This window comes from Anastrepha obliqua, chromosome 4 (genome assembly GCF_027943255.1).
Source record: "Anastrepha obliqua isolate idAnaObli1 chromosome 4, idAnaObli1_1.0, whole genome shotgun sequence".
Lineage (NCBI taxonomy): Eukaryota > Metazoa > Arthropoda > Insecta > Diptera > Tephritidae > Anastrepha > Anastrepha obliqua.
Window position 1 is genome coordinate 118,551,299 of NC_072895.1, and position 23,687 is coordinate 118,574,985.

A 23,687-nucleotide genomic window follows, 5' to 3' on the forward strand; every position below is an offset into this window, starting at 1 on the left:
AGCACTAGCCAGGAAACGGAAATAAGCGCCAAAAAGTAGGCAGAAAAAAAAACCTCAAAAAAATTGGGACCAAAATACCATCCAAACAGTAGTTACCAAGGAATTATAACTCCAAAAAGTAGGCACCAAAAATATATTTATTACAAGTTTGCACAAACAAGTTCCAAAAAGTAAGCAGTGTTATTTCTCACTTGAAATTAGCAACCACAAGGAAAAACTCTGGAAAACTAGCCTAAAGTGTATGACCCGATTTACACGAGGAGACATGTGGAAGGGAAACATTTTGTTCGGTGGCGAAGGACGGTCGGGGAAGAGAGAAGGGATTTTGTCTCCCGTACTCGGCAACACGCTTTGCTCTTCTTATTCGTATTTCCAATCTTTCCAATTTTTGATAGTTGCTTCATTCGTTTTCTTCTTTTGTGGGAGAAGGTTCTGAGTTATGTGTTGGTTTTCAAGCAAACGGAAGATAACAAAGATGACAAACATCCGAACACTGCTTGGGAAATGCACGATTATTTTTGCTAGTAAAGTAGGTATAATTTAAAATATATTATGGGGCATGTTTATGTTCAATTCTAATTTTCCTCGCATTTCTAGTTACTCAAGTTAATTATTTACATATGAAGTATTTTTAATTTAATTTTTTTATTCAAGTATAAGAATTTATAAATATATTTCAATAAAAAAACAACAAATTATTTATTATTTAACCAGTTTGCATTTTTCATTCATATATTTAAGAAACTGTTGTCGAACGCTCTCTGCTTTACATGTAAGCGCGTGCTAGAATACATCCGAACCAGACGATGCTAAAGTGTTAAATGTCAAAATGTCGCGGAAACATTTTTGCCCGTGTGAACGCGAATGAAACTTCAAAAGAGAATTTCCAGTGTCTCCCTTCCAGATGTCTCCTCGTGTAAATCGGGTCTATCTAAGATATATATAAGGTATAGCTCTCTCTCCTTTTCCTCTACGTTTTATCTGTTTTCTCTCTCGCGGAACGAAAATGCCCAAAACGTTGCATGGCAAATTTTACTCTCCATTCTCACTCGACCAGCGACGCGTAAGAAAGTTTACTTCCAAAATTCTAATTAAAAATGTTAATGAAAATTTGTCGAGTTTTCATAAATCTTATGGAAAGTTTGTAATATTATGATACTAGCTGACCTGGCGAACTTTCTTCCGCCCTAGAGGCAATAAAAAAACAGATTTTTGGAACTTCAATGCGCCACAATACTCGCAAACAACGTTTATTGGCCCAATGCAAACGCTAGGATGCAAGCAGTAATCAGTGTGGCAATCATATCGAAAGGCTCTTCTTGTGCGTCGAAAATGATCTACTTGTTGATCTCTGTTATTCCCTCGACGATTTCGCATTACCAACCGAGCCGTTTTACGGGCTGCCTCGCTTTGCTCTTGTGATTGAGAAGCACGAAGTCGAGCCATACTAACGCAGCGCTCTTCACGCGCAATTCCTTGCCCTTCTTCAGTCGTTTCATTCGCAATGTTTCGTATCCTTCTTGCATTACGGCTTTGTCGGGAAAAATTCGATCGTCTCGGTCGCGGCATTGATAATGATGATTCAAAGAGAATACAATTAACTGTGTTATATATTTCTGACAGAATTTATATTATCAAATTTTCTACTTAACCATAGACAAAATTACGTTTAGCTGTCATCTGCGTTTTGTTATTCCATATCAGATGCGTTTTTGTTATACCACATTTAATAGTGGCTTCACGGAAACGCGCTCGAATGGGATAAAAAGTATTCTATGTCCGTCTCCTGGTTCTAAGCTACCTCTCCACCAATTTTCAGCCAAATCGGTTCAACCGTTCTCGAGTTATAAATAGTGTAACTAACATGACTTTCTTTTATATATAGATTTGTTATAAATTAACTTTATTTTTATAAAAAAAAAATATAAAATAAAAGAAGCAGTAAATTGTCAAAAATTGGCAATATGTGGTAGCTTTATCATAATTTTTTTTGTGGTGCATGTGTCGCTGTTATTTACAGCTCCACTGCAATGGCTTTTCTACGAGGCATCAATTTAGTTGAGGTGATGTCCAAATGGGTTCTACTTACACAAGTCCGCCACTTATGAGTATTGTCATGCAAACCAAATCGAGTTATTTTTTTTAAAATTCAAGTTTGCCCTATTTTTCAGATGTCTGCTTTTGACTCAGTAGAAGAAGAATTACTGCCTTCCCTTGTAAGAGGTAATTAGTTCACATTCTCTCGTCAATCCTTCTCAACTAATCTTCATTCCGCGTCCCTAAAATTTAATTAAACAAATTGAATGAAAGCTTCCCGTTTGTAGACGAATTTGAAACAAAAATTTTTTTTTAATAATTTTTTTATTTCAATGAGCCAACTATTTTTCTACTTTCGTGCTCTTTAACTCACCGCATACAAGCGCATGTGAGCTCTGGCGCAATAATGCATTTTCAGCTACATTAAGCAATAATCAAATTGAAGGGGCGCCCGAACTCAAATGCAGTTGCTTCTATAGTTTGGAATGAGATATTATAATAAATGAATATCTCACAACTCTAATGGATAAAAATCATAGTTTGGAAATATATGCACGTGTGCGAAAATGCAGGGTATTTATATACATATTTTTATATCAATGCATTTGTATGTACTCGAAATATAAAAAGCACTCGCATATGCAAAAAATATAATTTAATGAGGGCTCGAGTGCCTCAAATATCATTCATCGTGAAGATTTTTTTTTAATATTTAGATAAAAAGTTACATGAAATCAGGAGTCCAGGGCAGAAATTGAAATATATAAGCATTAGCATTTTAGCATTAAGGAGGTTTCAGTGCAAAAAAGATTAAGACAGAAGCATAAAAAAGTTAGAATAAGCCTAACTGGAAAGCCTTGAATCGGAGTGATGCAGAGTATACTGAGTGACAAACACGACTTGGATTGAAATAAAGATCGAGAGATAAGGCACTGGCCTATACGTACAGCAGTAGTACACATCCTTTGCCCAAATAGGGGTTTAAAGCATCAAAGCTGACGTAGGGGCTTGCAACTTGGCTTTCGCTGTTTTTTAGAGATAACTGCAGTAGCAAACGCTAGTCGAAATAGGCAGATCTAAAATGTTTGGCAGTAATCCCGGAAAGGTAGGCTGATAACCTGCTAATCGTAAACCTTATACTATCAACGAAACCGCTCCCTCGCGGAACCATAGGCAGAACCATAGGAAATTACATATACACATAAACTTGCCTACCTGCGAATGTAACCACAACACCATACAAGTGAATTTAATTACCCCGCAAAATTAGACGATACATCAAAATTATATGTATATACCAGAATCCTTCTGCAAGCTTACCAAAGTCCACATAAAAGAAATTGTCAACGACTCGGAGAATACGGAATTCATGTGACACACGATGGAAAGTGAACGCCAGAGGCAGGTAAAGAAATTTATTCTGTCTTCTAGAAGATCGTAGAATAGGAGCTTAAAACCAGTTGGGGAGGCATTATTACGGGATATCATAGTTTTCGTTAACATTTTAGAAAACTGGTATTACAGGAAACAAGCACCTGTCGTTTTTCCAAGCTGGCGAATAAGCACCAGAGGACATGCTTTGCAAATGTGCAGCTCTCGCAAGACGAATATTTACTCATCTAAGTGGTGTGACTCTGGATTCGTTGCTAGTATGAAACCTGGCGGACAAGCATAATAGACCACAGCAGAGGTTGCCGTGCACTATGACCCAATAAAACTGAAACCAGTTGAAAAATGTATCATGAATGGAATTAAAGCTTCAAAGGCGAGGATTTTTGAGTCGGTACGAAGACCAACTATAAGAGTTCTAAGCAACAAAGGACATGTCATGCCACCACACTTTTGTACTCAAGGGTGTCGAGTGAATTCCGATGCAAATATCAAAGTTTTAGAGGCAGTAGGGAAACCTTGGATGAATAGTATACGTGGTGACACCTCAAACACTTTTCAGCAAGACTCTGCTCCTTCATACAAAGCGACGACAACACAAGATTGGGTAGTTGAACATTTCCATGGCCACATAACACCGAACTGATGGCCGTCTAACCGCCCAGACATTAATCCCCTGGATTACTACTTATGCGGCATAGTTGAGCGTTATGCCAATAATCATTTCATAACAACACTTCTTCTCTGAAGGCTGCAATTAATACCGTTACGATCAATGCGAATAAGGAACATTTGATTCGGAATGGAAATTTTATTGAATGATTTTATAGGTACAGAAGTTAATTTTGTGTAAAAAATTCATTAAATTTTGTACAAAATAAAAGCTAATTAGCTTTACTCTGAAGTTGGGCTAAAATACCTCACGCAACCTGTATATAAATTGCCTTATTGGCAGAGCAGCACGGACTGGCTATATAGTCACTTTTAGACATTGAGGTCTCAAAATTTAAGAGAAAAACGCCAGTCGTAAGATTGTTAGCCTTAAGTTTCTATTGTGCGCGCTAAGGTTAAGTTTTCAAAATTAAAAAACCAAGCTTAGAAAAACCTAAAATTTCTATTTCATAACCTTTCCGCCTCTGGCAAGTTGCACTACTGCACATATGTACAGTCAACGTCGAAAGAAAGTGTGTACTAATACACAACATTTAGACTATTTATTTTGTTTGTAATTAGATTCTTTTTTTTTTTAATTTGGTTACTAATACAACAAAAATCATATAAAGCATAATTTTGAATTTTGTAAATATTTTTAAAAATTCGGGAAATTTTCATTTAAGTTTCAAACCTTTTACTTGGAATTTTTAGAACAATTTCGGTTATTCAGTTTTACAGATCAAAGAATTTTTCTGAATGAAGTGTAGTTTTTAAGTAGGACAAAAATCACGCTGATTTTTCAGAATATTTTTTGTTCGCGGCCTTGTGGATTTCCTTCATTCAACGCCTACAACATTTTTTTGTATGCGTCTGCAAAAAAAGTTGTAAAAAATCAACGCATTTTTAGAACTATTGGGAGGTTGAATTAGTTTTAAAGGTGACACACAGATGGCGCTATTTATCACTTTATCGCGTTGGCAATACTGAATATATATTCATGACAAAGCCTCATCTCTAGGCTTTGTTTATCAGTATCTGTCATTTCGCTGAAGTATAAACAACGCAGTGTTTTCGTGCTCCGAGTATGTCAACTTTCGTGCCGTCGAAACGCAATTTGCGGAAAGCTTTGCTTTTCTGCTTCAATTTGAAAAAAAATACAGCCCAAGCCCGTGAATTGCTGCAGGAGGCCCACCCAGACCACACTCCGTCGATTTCAACATGTGAGTACTGGTTTCGACGATTCAAAAGTGGTGATTTTCACACCGAAGACAAGGAGCGTCTTGGCCAGCCCAAAAAGTTCGAGGACGCGGAATTGGGGGAATTGGTAAACGAGGACTCGTGCCAAACCCAAGAAGAGCTTGCTGAATCATTGGGCGTTAATAAATCAACCGTTTGCAAGCGTCTAAAAGCGATGAGAATGATCCAAAAGCAAGGACATTGGGTCCCGTACGAGTTGAAGCTGCGCGACGTTGAACGGCGATTTTTTACGTGCGAATTGCTGATCGAGCGACAAAATCGGAAGGGTTTTTTGCATCGGGTGGTGACTGGCGACGAAAAATCGATCCACTACGATAACCCAAAACGCAAAAAATCATGGGGTTTGCCCGGCCACGCATCAACGTCGACGGCCAAGCAGAATATTCACGGCAAGAAAATCATGCTCTGCATTTGGTGGGATCAGGTCGGCGTCGTATATTTTGAGCTGCTCCAACCGGGCGAAACAATCACGGGGATCGTTACCGACTGCAATTGATGCGTTTAAGCCGGGCATTGAAAGAAAAACGGCCGGAAACGGTAAAAAGGCATGACAAGGTTATTTTGCAACATGACAACGCTCGGCCGCATGTTGCTCAACCTGTCAAAAAATACCTTGGAACGCTTGGCTGGGAAGTGTTACCCCACCCGCCATATAGTCCAGACATAGCTCCCTCCGATTATCATTTGTTCCGGCATATGAGTCTCGATTTGGCGGACCAGCGGTTCTCCTCGTACGAGGCTACCCAAATATGGGTTGAGTCATGGATAGCCAAGCAGCGGCCAGAATTTTGGAGAAACGGCATCCGGAAATTGCCCGAAAGATGGGCGAAAGTTGTAGCTAGCGATGGCCAATACTTCAAATAAAATATTTTGTACCATTTTTTCACAATCCTTTAACAAAACACAAACCTTTAAAACTAATTCAACCTCCCAATACTTGAAACTTGCACCAAAATTCAATGATCTATAAAACTATATTTTTATAAAATATTAGTCGAAAATACAAAATAAATAGTCACTACTTATCAATCTGTGTTGTATACTTTCTATTGACACTCTCCGTGTGTAGTCGCTCACTCACTCATAAAATTCGTATTGATACCAGCCTGTACATGTCTGTCTCCCACTGCAGTTGAATTCTTGTAAAATATGAGTTCGTATTACAAATCGCCTTACGTGTTTTTTTTTTCTAATTTTTTCTCCATATTTGTTATCCCTCAAATGATTTTCGCTCATTATTTTTTTGATTATGCGCTCCATTTATTGCCACATAAAAATGTCAAAGGCCATACGAAAACCCCATGCCCACTCCTGCAACAAGGTGTTTAGTTGCATGTTGCAGCTGCATGTGAAAGCACGTACATATATTGCTATGTGTGTATGTGTGCGCAGCGATGCTTGGGTTTCCAATACGTTTGGCGTTTAAAATGACAAAAGGGCAACATTATTGCGAGTTTAGTACTAAAAATGCACTAAAACAAAGCAACGTAAGCACTGCTATACCTATACGTGCACGTATATGTGTGTGTGTGTGCTGTGTGAGTGTGCAGAAATAAACTAACGAATAGTACTCATATATCAAAGGAAATTCTAATAAAAAAGAAATTGCAATGCGCGCTGACCTGAAGGCACTCGACGTATCCATTGTGCAAGTACTTTATTATAATAAAGTATTTCTGCAATGTGCGCCTTTATAGAGAAATATTTTTCATATGCGCATATATGTATGGGTATGTGCACACACACAACCGTACAAGTTAATAAAAAAAAGCTTTGAAAATTATGTGAAAGCGTGTAAATGATGTGACTTTATCGCTGCCACATGCAATATGCCACATAGCGCATATAAATATATATATCTTTATACATAGGTATATTTTTTTTGTGATTTGCTGAGCTTCTACTATTGGCTTTTCCTCAAAGCTCTCTCAGTGATATATTTTTCAAAGTATTATATTTTTGCAATATTTGGGGCCACTCCTGCAAGTTGATTAAAAAACTGTGATTTATTACTTTTAATATTATATAAGCTAGCCAAGGGCAATGGAAAAGCTGTGAATCGACGCTGACATAGAGAAACTGCCACATTAAGAATGAAAGGGGGAAATGGTCACTGTGAAGGCAAGGATTAAATTATCGGCAAAAATTGGATAGTAATAGATAATCCATTATTTGTAAACCGGTCAAGAGTTCTATATTAGAAAGTGAAACCGGAAGCCTTCATGAGCGACTGAAGAGCTTTCACTAAACGAAAAAGCTTGCATTCGACGATTAGAAAATTGGTTTCAGGCTCCTACTTGTGAGAGGTACTCATTATTTCATTAAACTTCGGGACATACAGTCAACCTCAAAAGAAAGTGTACACCATATTTTGACAAGTTTTGACTATTTATTTTTTAATTTCAACTATTATTCCATAAAAATACACTTCGTATTACAACAAAAACCATATAAAACAGAGTTTTAAACTTTGCGCAAAATTTATAAGAATTTGACGAATTTTCATCAAAATTTTAAACTTTTTCCTCAGAATTTCAGAAAAAGTTTGAAGTATCTAATTTTAGAACTCATTAAATATTTTTATAGCAAAATTTTAAGCGGATCAAAAATCACACTCATTTTTGGGACTTTTTTTCATTCGCGGTCTTGCATTTCCTCAGTTTGTTATAAGGAAGCAAACACCCAACACCGTCAGCAGAAAAAATTGTTAACGCATCAACACAATTTTAGAACGACTTGAAACTCGCAAATTCCATGATCTATAAAACTGCATACCTGATGTTTTTCTAGAAATTGTGAGTAAAACGAACGTTTAAAGTTTTGTTGAAAATTTGGCACCTGTTTAAGGTCAACATCTCTCTATATTTGTGGTAGATTGCCTGATTTTTCCACATAAATAATTATCGTTTTTTTGTCCCCAAGAACCAGACCATCAAATTTCTATGTCAACTCCGTCGCTAAGTGCGAAAATTTATATAATTTCTCTTTTCTGCTTTCTAGTTTTCGAGATATCGCTAAATAATGAGTTGAAAAAAGAAGGCTTGAAAGAAAGTAAAGAGAAAAAGTAATTCATAAATTTTTCAATATCTGGAGAATGCGCGAACCGCTCAAAATAAATGACATATCAAATTGAAAATTAATTATCTCTTATTTGGGGTTCATTTTTCATTAAAATTAAAAGTATTCGAAATATTTACAAGTTATTAGAAAAATTTAATTAAAATTTTCAGTTTTTTGGAGTGAATTTTCTTAGTCGTCGGTGGACGAGTGAGAATGGAGAGTAAAATTTCAAGGCCATGCAACATTTTGGGCATTTTCGTTCCGCGAGAGAGAAAAAAGATGTAACGTAGAGGAGAAGGAGAGAGAGAGCTATACCTTATATATATCTTAGATACACTTTATGCTATTTTTGCTGAGTTTTTCCTTGTGGTTACTACTGCCTACTTTTCGGCGCTTGTTTGTTGGTGCAAACTTCTAGGAAATATATTTTTGGTGACTAATTTTTGGCGTTATATTTCCTTAGTGTCTACTGTTTGGGGCGTTTTTTGGTCCAAATTGTTTGGGCGCTTTTGTTTTTTTTTGTGCCTACTTTTTGGCGCTTATTTCCGTTTCCTGGCTAGTGCTAGTGCGTACTATAAAGTGCTATCCATTCCGGCGTCGGATTTATTGGTATTGCCTTGCGGTAATTTGTCCCGTTGCTGCGGTCCTGGAATCGCTGCGCTTGTGCGGGTGATAAACACTCGGACTAGTGCGCGTTGTTGCCACGGTTTGTGTCCGTCGTTTACCTACACCGGTCGACCCTTGTCCGTTTTTTGTAAATTTTGTCTATTTGTACTCCCTACAAAAGTTGTGCATTTATTTAAATATGTATTCTTTCTTTCTCTGTCTCTCTCTCTCTCTCTCATTCGCTCTCGGGTCTGTCCCTATTTCTTTGTCTGCCTTGAAAGTTTCACCGACTCTAGAAATTTGTTTAGATATTAATGAATAAAAAAACTTCCTATAATATAAAAGTTATTCACGTGAGAATAAAAGTTCTACACTTTACTTAAGCAACACTCAACTAAAATTTAATAAAAGGCTAATACAAAATCGATTTTTCTGATGTCATTAATTGATTTTCCTAGTGAGCGATTCCATGTCAAGTGATCCAAGTACTTTGAAGATTCTCGATAATTTTTTCTCAACATATTTTATTTCAAGGCGCATTGAACTGCTAATAGCAGTAGAGCGAAAACTACAAGAGCAGTGTATTTTGTTTTTGTTTTTGGTACCTAAATTCCCAATCCATTAGCAAGGATTGACTTGAAGTAATTTAAACAAAATTAGCCAACTTCGAGACCAAATGAATAGGAAAACCTCTAATCTGCTGTGGTGCTGGTGCTACCTCGTCAATATGACTAAGAATAATTAGAAGGAAAGTTAATAAAAATTCCGAAAGAACTTTATAATTTTCTGATTTATTCAATGCTCAAAGTTTAGCTTGTTTTTTGAGTTTGGCTTCTTTTTGTTTTTGTTTTGTTTTTATGAATTGTTTTCATTATCATTTTTTATTTCATTTTTTATTTTTTTGTTTTTTTATTAATTATTTTCATTAGCTTCCTTTAATATCATATTACAACTGGCGTGAGACCTGGACATGATGAAAATTTGTTGAATATTTTTTGTTTGTAATTTGCCCAAAGTTTGAAACCTAGTTTCTATATGAGTATAAACTATGTATAAAGACTATTTTATAAAGAAATTGCCGGGAATAAGTTAAAAACTTAAAAGTTGCCAAAACTGGTCAATAAGTCCCAGCTATTACTATAGCAATTTAACGTATCTGTATTAAATTTGAATTTGTACTTTGCCTTTAGTAGAATTTCGTGTATTGCTTCTAAGTATTTTATGGCATTTTATTCATACAACGCAATAAATTTGAGTTCATATACAGTTATGTTAGGGGCTATTAATATAAATTACGGTTATAAAATTGGAAATTCATAGATCCATCGAAACAATTTTATGACTTCATAAAAGTCATTGACAAGAAAGCAATGCTTAAGTCTCTACAAAAGAAGATGTTGCTGCCGGATATGTCAGGTTCCACTAATTACCGTCACTACGAGCAAAAATAGTAATCAATAATCACATTAACCAAAAGTTAAGCTAAGTGATATTTGGGAAGTAGTTAATATTTGTAAAAATTTAATATATGTATACCCACATACGTGCACTCATTATGCTTGTAAGCACGCGGCCGATTTAAACCATTTGTGTAGCCTGCATATCACAGCTGGAATAAAGGAAATGTTACAACTTTAATGTTTATTGAATTTTTTTTTTCTATTTTTATGTATAACCCAATATCCATAAGCAATTTGAATTTACCTTAACAGTTTTAAAATTAACTCTTATCTGTATGTAATATGAGGCATTAGTATGCACTGCTTTTTAACCCTTTAACGGCTCCGCAAACTATAAACATTTTTTGACAAAATATATAAAATATTTATTTTTGTTTAACATTTCACAAAAACTCTCAAAAATTGTAGTCCCTTCTTCGGACTTAAAATAATAAGTGCACTTATCTCTTAGTCCCAATTTTAATGGTTTTTTATCTTAAAAATAAATTAAAAAAATATAAAAACCGAATAGTTAGAATTGAATTTAAAATCTCCTAGGGAAAGTATTAAATTAATTTTCCACATAAATTTATTTTTTTTTAATTATCCTAAACTTGAGTTTCTAGATTCATGCACAAGGAAACGCCGCAGAGTGGCTTCTTTGGCTAGTTGCTATTGACGAAGTTCTGACAGTGTTAAATACGGGTTGGGTTAAAGTAGTAGCATGCTCCTATGATTGTGTCCTAATGTTATCAGGATCGCTTGCCTCAGTCATGGCTGAGATTTTGGGAAGGTGTACTGTGCGGATGTTAGGTACCTCGGAATGATACTTGACTCTAAATTCGATAGTTATTAAATACTGCGCTATCGCAAATTTTCCGATGTTCACTTTCTTCAAAAACACCTATCAAACGGTGGTAGGAGTGGATACTATTGCTGGCGTAAGATCTCCATACGTCCACAAGATAGGGACTTGGACGCAGGTACCCGGTTGAGTCAATAGACATAAACGCGCCTTCACCTTGATGAAATGTTTACAGCGGTCCCAGGGAGGAAATCCGCCGGAGAGAAAGAACGTTATAGTGTTAGTAGGAATATGACCCACATATGTAAGACTGATGCGATGGCGCTTTTGATGATATTTTTGGCATTTAATTTTGATTTTAGCCTCCTACCCTAAAAAAAAAAACAGCTCCAAACACCATTGGAAGCTACCTATTGAAAATCGTGTAAAGGAGGTCGGCATAGCATACTACTCCTGCAAATCTATGGGGGCTCAAGCCACAGGTCGTGCTTTGGATGACCTCTGGAGACAATCTCTCAAAGGACTTGGTAACATTTTTAGGCGGTTAACAGTATTTTCTCTGTTTTTCGAACATATCTTTTTATTCGCAAACTGGAATTTGAGGCGGAATTATAGCAAGGGGAAAATCTGTATACTTCTGTCTTCACTGACGGTTCCAAGAAGGAATTGGGAGTCGAAGCTGGGGTTTTCTCTAAATCAGCCTATTTATATCTACATACAATTATATATGTATGTATTCTATAATGTAATAATGTTTTCCAGGCAGAAGTTTTTGCGATACAGCAGGCATGCAAAATATTTAGGGAAGGTGGGAGCGAGGAAGAAATTAACATTTTTTCTGATCGTCAAGCCGCTATCAAGGCCCATGGTTCAAATTGGTCAACTTCTGGAAGAAGGAAATCAAATCTCTTGCGTGTGCACATTTCTCTAATCTGGGTTCCAGGACACGGGAACATATAGGGAAATGAAATTGTTGATAAAAGGGGTCGACTGTTGTTGCCAGGAAGGGGTCTACTGGCAAGCTATCTACCGGTCATCGGCACGGCTTTCCCTATTGTTAAAGGCTGGCTTGTTTCTCAGGAAAGCGTATGATATATACGCGTATCAATTTCTTCGTAGCTATTTTGAAAACCCTTTACCTCCAATACAATGGACGCAGAACTCTGAAATTCCTAGGGACTGGACGACATTCAATTTCAAAACTCGTAGCTGTGTTTACTGGTCGTTGAACTATCGGCAAACATGCAAAAAAATTAAACTAACATTTAATCCCCATTAGAGAAGTTGTCGGGACCTTTCAGAGGAGGAAACTGTTGACCACTTTCTTTTGGGCCGGGTGACGTGCAGCATCTCAGCGATGAGCAACGAAAATGTAGGCGACTTATAATTTGTACTTTAATAAAACAATACAATTTGAAGCGCTAAAAAACTGCATCCCCAGATTATTTTTTGACTTCTGATTAAAATCTTTGAGGAAATTTGCCGAAACTATAAGATTTACTCAAAGTGTGAATATTGAGGTATTGTGGAATTCGCTTTTAAAGAGCTAGAAAACTGAGGGTTAAAATTAAGTAAAATAAAATAAAAAATCTGGTTAAAGAGTTGAAGATTTCGATAAAAATTGTTTTCAATTGATCAAATGTTTTTCACAGCTTATACGAAGTTTGATATTTTGACGTGATAACGTCTTATAATTCGATTTAGCCGGCTGCGCGCACGAAAAAATGTGTCGTTACCTTGCTCATTTGTCGTTACCTTGCTCATTGCCGTTACCTTGAATGAACTGCAAGCGAAAGGGCGGAACGAACGACAAAGCAAACGAAAGGCAACGTTCGACATCTTGCTCTCTCCTTCTTAAGTGAGCGTATATATGTATGTATATGCGCATATGTACATATATAAATTCACGTACTTGTATTTTCATATGCCTTCTTATTGATTATTATTAATTTGATTTACTTGAAGAATTTAAAATAAAACCAAGTTTGATAATAATACCTGTTGTCTTAATGTTATTATTATTAATTTTTTTTATTATATATGAAGGAAAAAATGTAAATGAAATATTTACCACATACCTTATAAGATATGTTGTATACTAATATAATATATTATATGTATATAAACATGCATATACATACATATACAATTTCGCGCAATTTTCAAAAAGAACAAATCTATATGTAAAGATGCATACAAGTCATATGGACATATCAAATATACGAATCTATTCCGTACGCAAGCAAATGTAAGCTAATGTGCTTGAACTGCAAGCGAGAGCGCGGAACGAACGACAAAGCAAACAAAGCACAATCGGCCCCCGCGTTCGGCAACGTTCGACATCTGGCTCTGTCCTACTTGAGTGAGCATATATATGTATGTATTTGCGCATTTGTATATAAATTCACATACTTGTATTTGCATATGCCTTCTTCCTGTGTGCATGGTAATGAACCATTTCTCTGTTGAGAATAGGACGATGATAGAAAAAGTAGGAAATGAAAGGGAGGGTTTCGAGTGTAAAGTGTCTTGAAAGAGGTAAATCGATGACGTTGCCTCTTAGTGTTGTTGACTTATTAACGTCTGATGCACAATCGAAATTGAAGATATCTTTCATGAATTTGATAAATGTTTCGTCATTTTTCACGTTTGTGTAAATGTAACTTGACCTATTCCATTGCAATTCCATTTACCTCCTCCTCTATATCCATACAAAATATCTATCAAACAAATAAAATTAAAATTTTGTTTTGAAAATTGCAACCCTTACATCAGTATTTTCTTATGACGTTGTCACGTTAAACTATCGTCAGTAAACCGACTTTACAGACAACCTCTTTTTTTTATTTACATATATGATATCTTTTGTAAAATCAATTACATTTTTATAAAAAAATTTTGAAAAAAAGAAGAGAAAATTAATCAAAACTGGTCAAGATACCGCGTTTCTAATTAGCTGACGACGGGTATATGTATTTAGTTAATATTCAAATTTTTCCAGAACATAATGTCCAATGCTTCCTCTTCTTTGGCGGAAATGGTAGTTTCCCTATTATTTTAACCTTCATATTACATGTTGTTGTAGCAGCAAAAACATTCCCCATGCATTTACGAGAAATGCTGCGGAAAAGGCAGTCCTTGGTCGGATATAAATCCGGGTCGTTCTGGTCACGAAGAACCGACTGTCGTAGGAACGCCTCAAATTACATCAACCGCTCTGAGTGGCTGTAGATAACAGCCTATTGGAGGTCTCATAGTGCTACTCGGGAGGTGCCAGTCTGGTACTGCAACTATTTCACCTACCTACCTAACCTTGAAATTTCTAGGCAAAATTTCAATACTCAGCCTGTTAATCACAGAATGTTACTAAAGTCCTTCATGAAAATACGCCAAATTAAAAGTGCCTTTACTTCCCGTTTTACCCAATTTATAATTATTTATAGTAGATGGAACATATATGTATCAAAGCTCTTAACGGGTTAAGGCGCCCGCGCACACAACTTAAACAAGGGTACCAACTCATAATTGACGCAAGCGAATGCGAGCTGGAAGGAAGGCTGATCGTAAGCGCACATTTTTCACTGAGAATTGCATGCGGACGTGTGCAATAAAAAATGTAGCCATATTTGCATTTACAATTAATTGTTTAACATAAAAATACAATAAAAGTACAACACATTTGAGCATATATGTGTGTGTGCGTGTGCGTATACCTGAAGTACTCCAATGCGAGCTGCTTGTTGGCTATTGATGGAGTGACATGTATTTGGCGCGTAATTAAAACGAAAACGTTCGATAACTTCCGCGTGACTACTTGCACATACATGCACACACATACACATACACCTGCATTACATTACTTTTATGTTATGATAGTTGTAATGAGCGACCCTTGAAGGCATAAAAGCCGCGCACGCACACACATACACACACCTTCCCACACCACGCATCCATGCATTCGTAAATAACTGTATATACTCGTATATATGCGTGAGTGCTTTAAGGCCGCATGTGTTATGTTGCACACTACATTAGCTGCAAGCGTGTGACATTCCGTGGTCCAATAAAAGGCAATGACAAACAGACGGATAAATAAATCTATTTGCAGGTGTGCTGGTGAGTCGGTAAGTCGGTGAGTTGGCTTGCTGCTGGACAGCTTGTATTTGTTACTCGCATATTAATAAAAAAAACGGTGTATGTAAGCGTGTCCATGTATTTGAAAATGTATGTACGTGTGCACTTTTGTCTGCCCCATCCAGTTGCTGTTATTATTTACGCTTATGATGGGCACTTTGTACAATTTTGATGCCACGAAATACACATAAATCAATGTAGTAATTCGCCTTTTTTATGCAACAGCAATAACAGCACCAGCACCAGCATCATCAACGGCAACTTGCAACGCAGCATGCCAATGGCACCGAAGGCAGCAAATCAGCAATAAATTATCTGCTTCGACCACATTTGACACATTCAAGTAGCCACAGCAGCAGTACAAATACTTTTAGCAAGAAAAACAGCTATTAAAATAACAACAACAAAATGTCGAAGCTGGCATACGCTACAAACTACAATATGCTTATAAATTGCAATATGTGCAACGTGCAACGTGCAACGACAAGGATATTATAACAAGTATTTATGTTGACATTTCCTTCATCTAAGAATCATATCAGAGACAAGGAAAGTGCTCGTATTGAAGAAAAGGTTGGAAGCCTGCGCTGATACTCGTGGCATATACATGGACACATACCTGTATGTGTGAGTGTATGTTGAAGTACGTATGTGCATCTGTATTGATGTACAAGTATTAATGTATTGAATCGATAACAGAAACACATTTGGAGCAGTTCATGTTCAGCAGATAACGGGTGTAAATTGAGTTTTCGAAATATGAGTGTTGAATATTCATATTCTGCCTTAGTTCAAATTCAATAGATTCTTATGAATCCAGGCCATCGAATTATGACCTACTGAAAATTTTCGTAGGACAAAGTACAGGGTGGGCCATATAGCGTTTGCTTTTTGAACCACCTATTTTTTTGAGAATGGTAACACAAATGACATGTCAAATGTGTTCATAATTTACTTAAAGGTTTGACATTTACGAAATGGGACGCTATTCGCTTGAACAAAATTGGGAAATATTGAAAACCTATTTCCAAAGTGGTAAGTTTTCTTCTGATTTTCTGATTTTCATATCGGTGGCTACGTCAATAAGCAAAATTATCGGATTTGGGGCTAAGAAAATCCACACGTTACTGTTGAGAATTAAATGCATCCACAACGAGTCACTGTTTGGTGCCGTTTTTGGTCTGACTGCATCATCGGGCCATTTTTTTTTTTCGAAAATGAGCGAGGAGCCGCGGTTACAGTAAATGGCGAGCGTTACCGTGACATGCTCAACGAGTTGTTTCTAAAAATTGAAGAGGATGACATGAACGACATTTGGTTTCAACAGGACGGTGCAACTTGTCACACTGCCAAAGTTACACTCGAACTTTTGGCTACCGTTTTTGAAAACCGAAAATCCGATATCAATTGGCCGCCTCGGAGCTGTAATTTAAGCCTGTTGGACTATTTGTGGGGAGCCGTTAAGGACAAATGCTATGAGAACCATCTATATACGATTGATGCTTTAAAACACGAAATCGAAGTTGCCATTCATGAAATTGGAGCCCAAACAACCGAAAATGTGCTTGAAAATTGGGTTGATCGAATGGCCTACTGTAAAGCCAATCGTGGCAGTCATTTGAACGATATTATTTTTCATTCATAAATGACAATGCTCAATCTTCAAAATAAAAAAAAAAGTTTGAAAAAATATTGATTAGTTTTTGCTTTATAGCCCATTCAAAAAGCAAATTTTACATGCCCCACCCTATATGACTTTATCGAGAGCAATTTTCCCAACACAAAAAAATCAATGACCGGTTATGATACTCACTAATTCCATAATTGCTCGCAAATGCAGGGCATTTCTTAACTACTGATGGGCAGAGGTACCCCTACAGGCTACTAGACATTTGATCTTAGAAAGAAAGACGTTCGGTTGATGGTCGGTATCATTACAGGACACAACCCATGGGGTCAGCATATGACCGCCATTGGAATCATTGAGGAGCCAATGTGTCTGTCATGCTTGGAGTACGCGGATAGCACTGAGCACTTTCTGTGTGAGTGTCCTGCCTTTCCGATGTCGTGAGAATGAGTATTATTCGTTCTCTAAAACTCGATACTATTTACAGATTTGCCAAAGCATATGGAAAATTCTCACAGGACTAACTATCTCTATCTCTGTCTCTATTCTTTCCTATCTCTTTCTCTGATACTTTTCTCCCTCCCTCCTTGACTATCTACCCCCTTTCCAGAGATTTAAATACAATGGGCTTTTTAGTCTGAGTGTTTTAGGAGCCACCAAATCTCCTGGTGCTCCTTGGCTCGACCTTTTCAAATTTGAATTTCAATTTCAAAAGAAATTTGAAGGGAAAGCCCCCAAGCTAACAGCATATGCATTGCTGTAGTAGCTTCATGAAAAATACTCTCAAATCGGTTCAGCGATTCGCGGATCAGACAGAACTGTTTACAAAAAATTATAAAATCCCACGGTGGACGCCCCCAATACTAAACGGCAGTGGGCTTAGTACTAGACAGCAAACTACCGCGGATGAAAGGGTGAAAAAAGTCAATAACGCCCTCTACGCATGTAAAAGGATGCTTGGGGCAACCTGGGGTTTGTTTCCTTCTCTGATGCATTGGTGTTACACAGCAGTGTACAGAACAATATTACGCTAAGAACGACTCGAACAGCGGCCCTTGAATACATACTTGATATACCAGAAAACCTTGCAGCGAAATCTGCAGGAAGTCAAAAAGCCTTAAACGAACTTTTGTACAGGGAAAAAGGTTGAAGATTACTATCGAAGAAGAAGGATGACGCAAGGGCTTAAGCTCTAAACGCAATACACTCAACTTGAATAAAGATGGTTCTAAAATGACTTGTGGAGTAAGCGCTGGGATATACTTCCCAGAGTTAGACTTAAGGAAGTCGTATAAGGCTGAGATTTTCGCGAGAAGGGGCACTACTACTGACCTCCTTCTGGGCATGGAGATTGGAGTAGCTTTGTCACTTCGCCCACCACGAGATGGGTTGATAGTCTGACATGTAACGCAACAAGAAAAAGATTTGGCTAAAATTGGGCGTTAGGCGCTCAAAGGCGCTACTTAATTGGTGAAGGAAAAAGGGCTCTATGCTAGTTACTTTGATCACAAGCCACTGTCTTCTAGGTCGACATACTCAAAGGTTGAACATATCTTACTTTGACTATTGCAAAAGCTGCAAGATTGCAGAGTAGGAAGAGCCTGTCAGACATCTTCTTTGTCACTGTTCTAGGTGGCATACCACTAGCACAAAATAATCTAGAATTAGCGCAACAAAAGAGGAAAGCAGTCCTTATATCCAGCCGAAATAAGCCAGAAGAGGTCACTTTTGGAATCGGGGACTTCAACTTAGTACTTGGAAATAAGTACTTGGACCGTAACCAAGTACTTGGAAATAATAATAGATAAAAGGCTGTCTTTCAAAGCACACCTCGAGTGTGCCAACGAAAAAGCATCCACCACTATAACGACGCTGTCGAGGCTGATCTTAATCATACGAGGACCAAAACAAAATCGCCGTCAGCTTCTGGCCAATGTCGTGGAAATTCAAATTTTGTATGAGCCATCAATTTGGGCGAACAAAACGATTTATGTATCATACTTTTGCGGACTACAGTCTGTCTACCTTCTGTGAGAAGCCCTAGTAATATCTGGCAGGCAACATACCAGCAATGGAAGCTGCCCAAATAGCGAGAACACAGATACCTATTAAGTGGCAAATAAAGTGGGATAGCTCTACTCGTACAAAAAGGCGTAGGACGCACAAGGGCATTTCGAACTTAAAGCTTTGACTAACGAGTCACATGGAGAAGTCTACTCGGCAAGTATCTGACCCAGTTCTTGAGTGAGCATGGATTCTTCAAAGCATATTTATACAGGTTCAACCAAAGCGACAGCCATATTTCGACTACTGCGACGAAAACTACTGCAATTGAGTCACAGCAGCGGCGGCTAATCGCCTTCCCTCTCAGCGAAGTAATACTTGGTGGTAGTCTCGCGGCGAGAGGGGATGGAAATAAGCAGCCTCAGCAAGCTTCAGAAGGCCACTTGAGTGTAGCGCTATAACAACGCTTAAAAAACCCCATATACATACCTTGGACATTCACCATTAGCAAGAGTGCTGATTAGCTTCTTTGTTAGCCAGAGAAGTTCACTCCAGCGCCTCCGATATACGCATGGCCAGAAGTACAATATATCGCGACCTTAGGATTAAGTGACTAGCACGTAACCCATCTTTCCTGAAACGCATTAAAAGTATAGTAGCTAAGGAATAGTAAAATTCTCGCTCTGCACGGGAAGGTCGCCACGCCGGTACTTTTTTCAGTCACTTCATCAGTACGTAGGAGAACTTGATACCAAAGTATTCGGTTGCGACTAAAAGTAAAGCCAGGTATTTTCCGGCTAGGTTTGAGTGCAACATCACCGATACCAGGGTTCTAATTGCTGCTGGGCAGTCGGAATAGATGCTTATCTCTGTGAAGAAGATTTTAAGCTAGTGAGCAGTCACTCTGCTGCTTTTTTGTTTGTAGCTACAATAAGTTGGATGCCCCTACACAATTTTTCCAGTAGTCCAATTAAATTTATCGAAGAGTTTTTTGCAGAAGACCTTTTCATTAAGCTTACCGTATTGTTTACAAAATTTTAGCAGAAAAAAGCAATATTTAATGAATTTGATTAATACAAAGCGATAGCAAACATTGAAATGTTTTATCGGTTGAATAATTTGTGACTTGTTGTAGTTTGAAAGTAAATTTTGTGACTTTTTTCAAAAAATTTTGACTTGGAGGCCAAAAACAAAAGCTTTCAAGGGAGCTAAACCTCAAAATACAAAAAACGCTATGCAAATCGGAGCCTTCCGTGCATAGTTCTTAGCATACAAATGCACTGGATTTATGTATTTTTTTTAATAAGATGTAAAGAATAATACATCTTTCTTCCCTTATTTCATATTTTATAATCTCAGCGTCCATTTCTTTTTTTGGTTTTTTCATTGAAAATTGGAAAATCAACATTAGTATAGAAGATTAGAAGTTATAGCTGCTCTTTCAAAAATTACCACATTTCCCCATCAGACCTTCTTTAGGACTTTAGGGGTGCTAAATAAAAACAAGAATATTTATTTTAAGGCACTTTAGCCATGGAGCTACTTTGAAGTGCAAAAAAAATCTACAACTTCATTTATTTTGCTAGTAAAAACTCTTCGCTGTAGACAAATGTGTTGGTGCGTGACTAACAGTAACCTCCGAGTGTATTTCTGCCATAAAAGAGTTCCTCATAAAAAAATCTGCCATTCGGAGTCGGGTTAAAACTGTAGGTACCAATAGGAGGAAGACAGGCTAAATAGGAGGAGTTAGGTAAGGGCTAGTTATTCTTCTTATTGTTAACTCTTGAGAGTCCAAAATAAATCCCTTAAAATAATTTTAATCTGCCTATATTACCATCCACAGAGATATACTAGGAAACTGTAGAGCAGACCAATTTACAAGAGAAGGTACCTGTATGCCAGACATAAGTAATTTTATGGAGATGCCTCTCACAACTTGTAACTACTCATTAAGGACGCACTTATCAGTTCTGCAAATCAAAGATGGATTAGCGTTAACACCTATGAAATTGCTAGACAAGCATGGCCAAGGCTAAATTTACGTTGATTCAAGAGTATTATAAAACTGAGTAGACTTCAAATCAGGACCTTAGTAGGGGCCCTCACAGGACATTGTCTCATAGGAAATCATGCAAGGAGATTAGGCGTATACACGCATAATTTCTGTCGTAGCTGCAGAAATGAGGAGGAATTGGAAACAATTCAACAACTTTTTTGCACATGCCCAGCTCTAGCCAGAAGTAGAAACCGATTTTTAAAATCCTACTTCTTAACGAATATAGATAATCTATACACTTTAGGTATCTACAACCTTTTACGCTTTGCCAAAAACTCAGGATGGTTCAATATGAAGAGGAAAATGTAGCCCAGCTCCCGCGGCTCACAACGAGCCCATTTCGTGGTCTAATTGGCATCGTTGTCTCTATGTGCGATGCGGCTGGCAAAACTAACCTAACCTAACCTATTACCATCCTTGTGTTTGTTTTACATTTTTAATTCATAAAAATGTTTTTAGATTAGAAATAAAATTTTGTATAAGTCAACATCAAAACCAAAAACTGAGAGAACTACGTAAACAGAGTCACGGTCATCAGCTAGTAGTAAATAAATTGAAAATATAATAAAGAATACTACTCAAATGTGTTGGGAAACAAATAAAAATAAAGAAATAAAAAATGATGATGGCAACACCTAAAAAATTAAACAAAACCAACTGAACCATTTAAAAAAAAAAAGTTCTTGAAAAATATGTAAATTTATTCATATGTATGCATGTATAAATTTGTAGTTACTATTGTACTGCGTAAATGACAAATCATCACGTCTCAGGTAAATAAATTGCAGGCAAATTAATGTTTTGACAGCAGCAGCAGCCTTCAACAGTGGCACCCCGCGCACCGGATGTCTCACAGTGCCCGTGTGATCTAAAGCCTATTTGTATGCTTGCATTCCAATTTCCACACACTATTAATAAAAATATATGCGTGTATGTGTGTGTGTGTCTTGTTTGTGTAACGGCATGTAATCCCGCACCCGCTGTCACTCACAGAAGTATTTCAATTCCCCACTTTTCTTTCTATCCAATTCCATTGCCATACCCACCACTCCAACTCCAACTCTAACTCCAACTCAATTCCCATTTGCATTTCGATTTCAATGCATTCGCTCATAATTTAATAATTTAATGGAATGTAATAAATTGTAAGCGCGTGAAGGTGTTGACTCTTTCGGTTTTAGGGCAACAGTTAGGGCATAACAAAAACTAATGATTTAAATGAGTAAGCATATGTGTGCATGGGTGTATGTGTGTATGTACGCGCTCGCAAACGCACTGCACTCTGCTATGCCCAGAGAGCAATTGATGGGCGCTTCATTATTGCCATATGCCTCTCGTGTGCACCTAATGTAGTTGTTGCTATAATTGGTATAGGCATGTTAGCTATTTATTTATGTGACATTTTATGCTAATTTCTCCAATGCAACGCCAACAAGAACAACTAGCACTCCACAAATTAAACGCTAATAAATATGCATTGCAGCACTTTGCCGCACCAACATACACCAAATATGACACCAAAAGTTAATGCAGCACACGTTGCAGGTATGATTGAACGTAATCTGTAGTTGTTGTTTTTGTGGTGTCACTTGATAAATGCGCTACGTTGATGATATATCAAAAGGTATTTAATAATAACAAATAAGCGCCTCGGCGAAAAAAAACGGCTCTCTATTTGTATTTCAGTCTTTCTGCTCTTTTTTTTTTAGTTGTTGTTTCAGTGTTCGCTCTTTGGCATTCAAATGATTTTGTATCAAACAAGGTGAGAAATAAAATGCAACTAAAAATTGTGTGAATGGAGTGGTTCCACATACCCTGTGTTAAATAACTCAACAACCGACAAGTTTTGAAGATTTATTTGTTTCATTTTATTATTTTAATATTTGTTTTTGTCAAAGTATAGTTAATTCTCTCACAAAACCCATATAAATCCAGGTTTCAAACTATATGCAAATTTCTAAAAAATTCAACTACTTTATATCAAAATTTCGCGCGTTTTTTAGAATTTTTTTTTGTTTTAATTTTTAGAAATATTCTGGGTGTGCAGTTTTATAGCCAATTAAATCTAGGTTCTAAAATACAAACTCAAAGGAGGTCGTGTTGATTTTTGATGGCGTTTTGCTGAGTTCATCCCCTCGTCGACGGATCAGTGTGTGCCCTCGCTTAGTCCAAGCGGAACTTTCTCCACCCATATTCCACGAAGGGAGGAGTGGACCGGGGGCAACACTTGGGGACAGAGCCTAGTTAACCTGTTCACGGATGGCTCGAAGCTGGACGGTAGGGTTGGAGGAGGAGTATTTTGCAAAGAGCTCTCCATCAAACTCAAATTCAGGCTACCGGATCACTGCAGTGTGCTCCAAGCAGATGTGACCGCAATTAAAGAAGTAGCTGACTAGCTACTTATCTGCGTAATAAATGTTAAGAAGGGCCCTAGGCTCTATTATGGTGCATTCGAATCTGACTACGAAATGCCTGGTCTCTCTCTCGATTGCATCAGAATTCTTCGATATAAAGATAATTTGGGTACCTTGTCACAGTGACATTCCTGGAAACGGCGAAGCCGACGAGCTGGCCAGACAAGGGACCTATGAGATAATGTGCCCGCGAAAGGAGAGGATC